The sequence below is a fragment of the Brassica napus genome, unplaced genomic scaffold (assembly GCF_020379485.1).
Source record: "Brassica napus cultivar Da-Ae unplaced genomic scaffold, Da-Ae ScsIHWf_3155;HRSCAF=3975, whole genome shotgun sequence".
In the NCBI taxonomy this organism is placed as follows: Eukaryota; Viridiplantae; Streptophyta; class Magnoliopsida; order Brassicales; family Brassicaceae; genus Brassica; species Brassica napus.
The window spans coordinates 20392-30818 of NW_026016374.1; positions in this window are offsets into that span (position 1 = coordinate 20392).

Consider the following 10427-nt stretch of genomic DNA (forward strand, 5'->3'; position numbering starts at 1 on the left):
GGTTATTCATCAGCTTACACTCACTGATGATCCTGATCTCCGACAGACTTTCTTTTACAAACTCTGCAAGGTAGACACAAAGATCTTAACTTTTCTTCACAGGCTCAGTTTTTGTTGTTCTGTTCTAATATTTGGTTTTAAATTCTTTTTAGCAAAAGATGTTGAAAAATTTCAGAAATATAATTCTCCTGTCGTCACCCCAGGTACTCCTTACTCTTCCCAATGGCTCTAAAAATCGGTTTAGGCCGCAATTGGGTCTAAGCCAAAACGACTTTTAAAAAAAAAGATTTATATGACTCAAATCGGTTTAAATTTTTCTAAATCTGTTTAAATTGGTTAAATCGATTTATATTAGTCTAAATCTATTAAATTAAGCAATAATCTTGGTACAAATTCACAAATTGTCTAATTTATTTTGTTTTGTATATCTAATGTTGATAATTCATCAAAATAAATCTATAACTTGACCTAAAAACTAAAATATTTTATATATATGTAAAATATAAATATAATAAATTAATAATTTATTATAGTAATATATATATATTAGTTATATATAAATATATGATAAATATTCTTTACTTTATATAATAAAAAATAAATTATATGAATTATATATTTGTTCGCAACAGAATTGCATAATAACCATTAGGAAGCTTGGAAACTCTAATTAACTATTCCATATACTTAATGTTTCTACTAGGACTTGGGATTTCCAAAGAGAATTATGGATGTTCATACGATTGTTTTATGTGCATAGCTTTTTGAACTCCGAAAGCATCTTTATCAAATTCTGAGATTAAAACCATTCTGGTGTGAGTAACTTTTAAAAAATATCAAGCATCTTTCATAGGGTTTAGGGGCTCCTATGGCAACCCAAAAACCTAGGTTAGACCCATTGTAATGGACGAATTCAACAACGGATTTTAGCACAGTCGAACGACAATTGAAACTTTATTAGCAGAAGTGGCTACTTTGTTGAAACTTCATTAGCAATAATCATCATTCGACTCTGCTAAAATCCGTTGTTGAATTCGTCGGTGGCTATTATGCAATTTATAAATTTTATATATATCATTCTCCCACTTTCAATGAGTCGCTCTAACCTTTTTGTACAATCACAGATAGTGACCCTAATTTTGTTTTATCCCCTAGTCTGTGCATTATATTCCAATGTTTTCTTATGTAGAAGTGAAACTCTTGTATCATTTCATGCCAATAAATTCCAAAGCAAAGCCTACTATGTGTACCCTATTTTCTTTCTTTGTCAATACAATTACTAGGGTTTTCTATTTCTTCTTAAAAAATGCTCAAAGTTATACAAACAAAATGATGCAAACTACCTACGTTATTTCTACGTTAGAATGAGTCATCAAAATCTACACGTTATACGTTCAAATTCTACTATGATTCTTTAAAATGTATTCATGCACCTTGACCTATCTTTTGTTTTGATCAAACACCTTGACCTATATATCTAAACTGCCTATTCTAAGCTATCGAGGACCCATATTCACTCGTTCGTAATTGGGCCTAGCTATAATGTTCAAATCATATTATTCATACTGAAAATCGTTATGAATAGTTCACAGCCCCAGTTTTGATATAAAAATACACGCAAGTCCTTATGCACAACTGAGATAACAGGGGAAAATCCCGTGTTTTTCATCATTCTTCGAATTTATTGGCAATGTAATTTATCTGACGTATGATATGAAGATAGACATAAACTACTAATCCTTATATCAAAATATTCCCCAGCTCATTCTTTCATGGTTTTCTCGCTGTCTTTACACCATAATTCCTCTCTAAAGTTTGTCTACCTAAGATAGGGATCTGCATACGAAAACCTTGAGGCATTGTGTAGGTTTTAGGTCTATCATCATCATGAAAGGTTCTGTTGTGCATCAATTATTAGGATCTGTAGCCTTGATCCATGATTAACTCTCATTTCTCGTCCCATCCCTATAAAAAAGGAGATGCATACAATTATTTGACTATATGTTTGCGTCACACATGCATGTGACGACGTTACTACTATAGTTTCCACCACATGTATTTCTATGTCTAGGTAAAGTTAGCGTCAAAGGATTAATTATTTGTGCTCTAAATTGTTTGTCTCCGTACGTGCCAATTGTCAAGAGCGATAGATGTATTGAATATATTTGCTTTGGGACCAAATATCTAAGTTTAGTATTTTTTGACAAGTCAAATGAGATATTATTTGCTTGCATAATTGTTGTTGGACGTTTTTGAAATGAGAATAGAAAGATGAAAAGCTCGAGAGATGTTGTCAATCTCAAAGGATCGAGAAACCATTATGATATTTTCTGCAAAAGGTATTGAGGTACGCAATATAGCCATTCGTGTCCTCTTCCAGAAATAACAGTGCAATAGGACCACCATTTTGATATGCACGTACAACTTTGACTAGTCAACGTGCAAGCAAGATAGCTATTTGCTATGGCCTCTTCTTAGAATGCAATTTCTAAGCTAAAAATATGCTTGTAGAATGAAAAAAACATGTAGAAAACCGTTTGTATTGGCCATCACTGTGTTCAGCTTTTAAATTTGAATTGATTTATGACCAACATATTTTTAGAACCCAGTAGATCCCTTTCTATCATTCTATGTATGATGTTATCCTGTTATGACATACGCATATTAGGATGTTATGATGTACGTATACATGATATGAAAAAATGATGGCACTTAGGGGTTATTTGTGAAATAACCAAAAAAAGGAAAATTAAATTTGTAGAGAGAAATGTAGAGAGAGATAGGAAGGGATAAGAGGAGAGAGTGTGATTTTGGTTAGATAGTGAATTATAGTGTTTTTGTTGGATTTCCTTATTTTATAAATATTTTTTTGTTGGTTATCGCCAGAGCCGGTCCTAGAGTTTAGGTGGCTAGAAGCAAAAACAAAATGTTGGCCGCTTTATGAGAATCGAAACCGGGTTTACCGTTTACCTAGAATTTGAACTTAATGTTATAACACTAGACTAAGGCAATTTTTTGAAAAAATGTGGCCAACTTTTAGTGATAAATATGTCGGCTGGAAGCAATTGCTTCTTTTGCTTGGCCCAAGGGCTGCCCTGGTTATCACACCTTCTTTTCGATCTCTCATTCACTTTTTCTCGTTTGATCGAATGAATGCAAGGGAAAACAATAAAGGTAAGAACACAAGTTTAGGTGGCTTTTGTTTACCCAATGTTAGCATCTGATTTGAAATACTTATTAGTCACTGAGGCCAGATAAATCCAGCAATCCACTCAATGAAGAATAATTAGCTCAAGAAAGAGCAAGACGATCATCTTGAGTTTTCAGTTTCTCGATGATAATTCTGTTAGTTTGTTATAACTGAAGAAGATGATGCATCACAGGTTATAAGAGCTTGATTATTGGGGGGGGTGGGGGGGGGGGGGGGGGGGGGGAGGGGGGGTTTTGGGGGGGGGGGGGGGGGGGGGGGGGGGGGGGTTCTTAGGGTAGAGTTCTTAACGGAAAAGTTAAGAGCCGGCTCTTAAATATGGCTTTTAGATTTTTTAATTAAAATTTTTTTAGTTAAAAGACGGTTTCTTATATTCCACTAAGAACTTCACCCTAAGAACCCTCCAACAATCATGCTCTAAGCAGTTTACAAAGTTTTCCGAAACCTTTAGAGACTCTTCAATGGTTTAACAACACATATCCGGTTTTTAATCAAGTTACCTAAACGGTTCTTCCTCAATCCAATTAAACTAGCCACAGAAGATTGTAATCACACTTAACAGCTTTAACATTTTTATTTCTGCTAACATTCATTTCCTCCTTTTTTACGTAAAAAGATTAACGTGATAAATAGAAAAATTGAGTATCCATCTGTTATCAAGTATGTTCCTAATCAAGATTCAAAATGGATCACCACATAATTATCTTGGTCTTTGTAATATGTGATGGTTGCGTAATAGGTTGTTTGAAAGTATAATACTTTCTTATAAAAAAAAAAGACTGCCCAAACTAATAGATGTGAAATAGGTTGCACGAGTGCTATGGTCTTTGACGACTTTTGCTTGCTTATAAGACTGTATATGCTATGTTGTACAGTGGATTAGTCAACATTTGTCAGACATTCTTGAAAGCGAATATCTTTTTCTCCATCTTTTCTAGTTAATTCACATAGTGACTTTCCATATAAATACTCGTAGTATTTATTTCAGTGCTACCGAACCCAAGGGTACATATTACGTTAATAAGTATGTGAATCTGAAACAAATATTATCAAAGCTACAAAGAACAAACAAATTCTACGTCTCTTGAATCCTCAACAATAACTATTATCGAAGAATGAGTCAAAAATCCCAAATTTTGTGTGCGAAGACAAAATAACTTTATATTGATTATATCTGGCTCTCAACTTTGGTTGACACTTTGTCAGAAATAGCATGGACTTTGGTATTGATTATATATGTTTATTTCAATTTCATTTTCCATCCATGAGAATGTTGCTTAATTATATTTAATGTTTAAACATACTCGCTCTCGGATGATAGGTATCCTGGAGTGAGTGTTTTGATTTGTAACGTTTACATAAAATAGAAAAGATTTGACCAAAACAGTTCAAGAAGCTTATATATGCACTATGTTGATAAATTTAAAATATTGACTAACGTGGTATCTTTTTGAGTAGATCAATTTCGGATAAACACAAGACAATAGATCATGTTTTGATACCAATTAATTAGAAAATGTAACAAAATTGTGTCTTTGACCAAACCATCAGCGACGTTGTCAAAACAAAATCAAAGACGTTACCGAAAGCACATCCATTTGGCAAATGTATAGTTAAGATTTTGGTCCATAATCTGAAACTGCGATGAAAGTTTATTACGTGTTTCTTTGTTCCTCTGAAAGTTTTTCGTTGAATGCAGAATGTCATAATGAAATTATCGTTTTAACGTATGTCCAATATTGTGTAATTAAGTACACCCACGCTACTAACATAAACAAAGGGTTGTAGTGCACAATTCAAAACATAACTGTTAAATAAACAAAACATAACGAAACTAATACACTAATAAAATGTTTACTTAGCTCTTTTTATAATGGTTTTGTTAGTTTACATGTTCTTTATCATCTTCTCAAAAGCGAAACCTAAATCAACTCAATCTTGCCGACCAGAGAAAAGGAAATAATATGCATTTTATTACTTTTTGTGTCTGTCAATCATTAATTTGTTTTTCTTCGAAACTTGACCATTTACTTTGAGAAATTTTTTTTGTTCATTAATCATTTTTTTCATAACATAAGTATATATAGTTTTGAATTTCAAAAGATATAGTATTAGTATACAAGTATATGTAGTTCTCAAAGCCATAATTAAAAAATTGAAGAGAAAATCAGAATTCTTTTATTCTACAAGGACGTTAGTACGCGGCATGATAGTCTATCGCGGCATGATAGTCTATGATGTTAATTGTATAAACCATATTTGTGTCTAATAATAATTATTAAAAAAAGAGTTCCAAAGGAAGTTAGAACTTTGAAAGTGCCTTTGTGCTATACTTTTCATGTTCATATTGTAGTTAGTTTAATAATTCTTTCGGGTAAGTTTGAGTTTTTGTGTACAACGAATACAAACTTGCCATTGTTATCAACTTATCATGATATACATTTTAATGCGGGTGTCAAAGGAGTGGCCTTCTTTTCTTATCTTGATAAGTGATAAATTAATTATTTAGTTTCCCTTTTTGGGCTCTTTTTATTGACTTTTTTTGGTATTTCAATAAAATAATAACGAACAACTCAAAGCGAGTAAGAAAAAGTGTAACCATCGGTGATTCACCTGGGCGGCACAGCCAATGAGTTAATTTTCTTAGAAATATTTAATCATATCCTATTTTTATATTGAAAATGGCCTCAGCCTAAAACAAATTACTATTCTCAAACTAACACTCAATGATCAAAACAACAAAAATAAGTTTATATCCATTTTCTGTAGATATATAAATATTTAAATAATCTATAAAAATGTAAAATTTTATTTTCAACAAAAGTTTGAATTTTGTTTTAGAAATTTTATTTTTTACAAAATTTTCTCTTCAAAATTTATTTTTGATTTTGGTTTGAAATGATTTTTTCTTTACAAAAATTATAAGGACCTTGAATCTATATGACATCTTCTTAAACTTGAGTTTAGAAAGACTTTCCTAAATAATCATAAGATTTTCCTAAATAATTAAAAATAAAAATATAGATAAAATTATCATTGCCTTTCTAATAAAACATATTTCGATCATTTAACTTTTTTATCGCTATTTAGTAGATAATTTTTTTTAAATCTATTTAAAATATTTGTCGTTTTTATATATATATACTAGGTTAAGATCCGCGCAAATGAATTTATATATAATTATTTTTAAGTATTATATATTTTTTACATATTATGAAAAAATAAATGGTGATGATTGGTTCGACTGTGGCTTTAAAAATTTAGTTGTAGATGTTTAACTATAGATAAATCGGTTGTAGCTGTAAAGTTGTTACCGTAGACTTTTGCTGCAAAGACTTTTGATGAAGTTAAATTTGTTGTAGTTGTAAGCTGTAGACTGTAGATATTTTAAAATAAAACATATGAAATACGTGTTGTATATATATAATTATTATTTTATATCAATTAAATAATTTATATTAATATTTTTTTAATAAATTATCAAAATTTATTGTAATTTAAAATGTGATATGTAAGTAATTTATATATTTAAATATCTTAATAATTTTAAAACCACTCAAATTCAAACTAAAATACTTATAAAAGTTTTTATTATGATTATATAATTTATTTGATATTATAGATATTTATTTTCATTTACAGATTCTATAGCTTATAAAAAAAAGATGTATGGTTTTTGCCTAAAATACATAAGAAAAGTTTTGCTTTATTTTTTTTGCTTTAGCTTTAAAAATAAAGCTAAAGCATGATTGGTAAAACTAAATAAAAACTTGATGTAGACTTTAATTTTTAAAAGTAAAGCTACAACATGATTGGTAAAATTTAGTGATTTAAAAATAAATAAAACTAAAGTAGGGAGATAAAGCCCAACCAATCACCCCCAATATATATTGAATAATTAAAAATTAGTAACTATTACGTATATAATTAATTGGTACAAATACTTAAATAAATTTTATTAATCCAGACAAACACTTTTTTCTATTTTATATGGTATAAAATTAAGTTTAAATGATATTAACATAGATATATAGTCCATTTTAATATTGACATCTGTTAAAAAATATTTTTATATATTATTTTTGATCATTTATATTTCTTTATAACAAATTTTTTAAATCAATGATAACAATAAAACATTTGTGGGATGTTTAATAGTTTTAGTAATTTATAATTTTAAAAACATTCAATGCAAAGATTAAAATATAAATATTAAGTTATTATAATTGTTCAAAATTTTATCAAAAACATGCAAAGCAAATTCGAAATTAAATACTTATGTATTTTATATGTTATATAATTTACTTTTAAAAAATATTAATATACATATATATATATATAATATTTATTAATGACATTTCTTATTTAGGTAATTTTGTAATCATTTGTATCTTGTTATAACATAAATTTTAACCCATGGATCACAAAAATTACAATGTGGGATTTTTAACAACTTTAGTCATTTATATTCGTTTTAAAAATTCAAAATATAGGAAAAAAACTTAATTTTTATTATATAGTTAATGTGGTTGTTTAATTTATTTAATAAGTTAATTTTTTTAAAAAAAAATGATAGAGAATAGACTAATTTTTATCAAATCTTTATTATTCAAAATCATTAATTGTCATATATACTTTAGCCACATTAGGTAATTCCGTGATTTTTATTTAAGGAAACAATGAAGAACATTTATGATTAATTTATGGTTAATTTAATAAAAAACTTATTATATATTTATATGGACCAATATATTTTTTTATGGATTCTAAGAATGATTGTGATGATGACATGTGGCTATAAAAATATGTTGTAATGCTTCTCTTTTAATATATATGGGATATTACAGGGCATGCTTATGGTGAAAGAGGGTCGGTAGAGCTAGAAACCTCATGTATAATAATAAAGTTGTTAGAATGTGTGAAAATTCAAGAACTATATAAAGTTTTAGTTGACAGTTTATGATAATTATAGCCAAAGAGCATACATGTGTGTAAAGTCTTACAAAATACTGTATAAACCATAAAAACTAATATGTAAAATGACATCTAGTGGATGGAAAATTATCATCGCACCCGCGATGATCAGTGATGACTATGGGTTCAGGTAGATTTTAAAAGGAAAACTAATTGTCACGTACGCAAGATAGACCACCGTATAGCTATACATCTGGACAAAATAATATATCGAGATTCACATGATAATATTCCTAAACTATTACGTGTTATGTGGTTAACACTACAAACATCATTCCAATAGCTAAAATAATATGTCGGATTTGGAATCTATTAACAACTAATAAAAGTCGGACAAACAAACTCTTAGCAACATACCATAATATATACACATACAAATATAAATAAACAAATAAATCCATAAATCAAGCATTCAGATGAAATATTATACAATCAAGAACATGCAAGTTAAAACATAACTTAGATGTCAAAACTTACTTTATAACACACTTGTTTGCTCATGTGTAATCATGATACATTATATGTGGCAGCGGAATATATTACTTAGAGTACTGCATCGTACTCTAATGCATTCTTTGACATACTTCTTGACTAAATTTTTTTGATGACCTGATTTACTTCTTCATCTCAACCACCATATCCTTCTATTCTTTTTATATTATGTTTTGACACATTGAATATATGTTTTCTAAAGTGTTTTCAAGTCTTTATCGAATCATTCTAATCCTTTACGAATCATTTCAGGTCCGGAGTAAGTTAAGAGGCTTTTGGAATGGTGCATGCAGAAAAGAGTACAAATTAGAAATTTTCATGCGGAGCAGCCGAAAAGAGTACCAAAGTGGATGATCATACCTGGAGCAGTTGCTCCGTCGCTGGAGATTTTTATGGAAACTTTCAAGATATTTCAGGATTTATCCTACTGATCCCATATTTTCCTCTGAGCCGCCGCCAGCGACTCTAATATATATTCCTTTTCTCTCTCCTTTTTTTTCTGTGTTAATTTTTTTCAAAGAAACCAGACTCTTGAATTTTCCATTGTTGCGATTTGCTACTCGATACCTTGTAAGGAAAAAGACTACTCTCTCGATTTAGAGAAAAATCTTGAACCCTATTTCTTATTATCTATTGCAATTGTATTCCATGCTTTCTTTATTGATCTATGTGTTTCTTTGCTGACTAGTCGGCTTGCTTAGTCTATGTAGTTAGGATGTTAGATCCATAAGCTAGAAATACATAAGTTAAAAATCGATTGTCTTCATTCATTGTGTTATTAAAGCTTGCATTAAACTGATACTTAGTGCATGAACCTAGGCTTAACTTATACATTAAACATGTAATAGGTTGCTCGACATAACTTGAATGAGCATCACTTTCCTAGCCAGTGAAAGTAGATGGGTGTTTTACGAACTAATCGGATCTGATCGCTAATGCTTGTCATCGCATCTCGGTCCAAACGACAGTTTAGGTATTGAGATCGATCGATAAAAGGTGAGATACCACGAGAGTGGATTGATCTAGTTATGTGTTCCGAGTTCTAGACTCGTGCTTTGAATAAATGTTTGGCTCACACTTTTTTGACACTTGATCAAACCACCCTAGGCTAGCACTCTTCATAATCTGAACAGCCCAATCCAACCCTGTTTACTTGCTTGTCACGTTTTCCTTTAGTTTAAAATCATCGAATGTTTTAGCTTGATATTGATCCCATAGAAATTTAATCTGGTCCTCTGTAATTGAATTAAAATATTACAACAACCACTGTTAAGTTGATACTAGACAAAGACTCAATTTTAGTGTATCACTTCTCCATATGAAATACATAATGTACTCATTGTTATAGTCCCTGGGTGAATTTTTAAAGGTATGCTTAGATACAATAATAATTCTACAAGAAAAGACCGAGAAATCAATCACTTTTTGAATGATCACATTGTAAACTTCTTGATGCATACTGATATCTTTTTACATTGAACAAGGTCCACAATAAAATATTTTCTAAGCTCTAGACTTTATGTTCTTTGAATTTGGTCAAAATCAACTCGGACATAGTTCCATCAAGCAAGGAAAGTTGTCTATAACTCCTTTTAACCTTATTTGGTTCAGTGAAGCCCTTTTTCATATACCAGCTCTGTTTCTGCTGTTCTTACAAGAAAACCAGTCATCAATCTTGTGTCCAACCTTTCTACAAAACTAACATCACATTTCATGTTGTTTTTGTTTCATCAGACATAGTTGTTAATACACC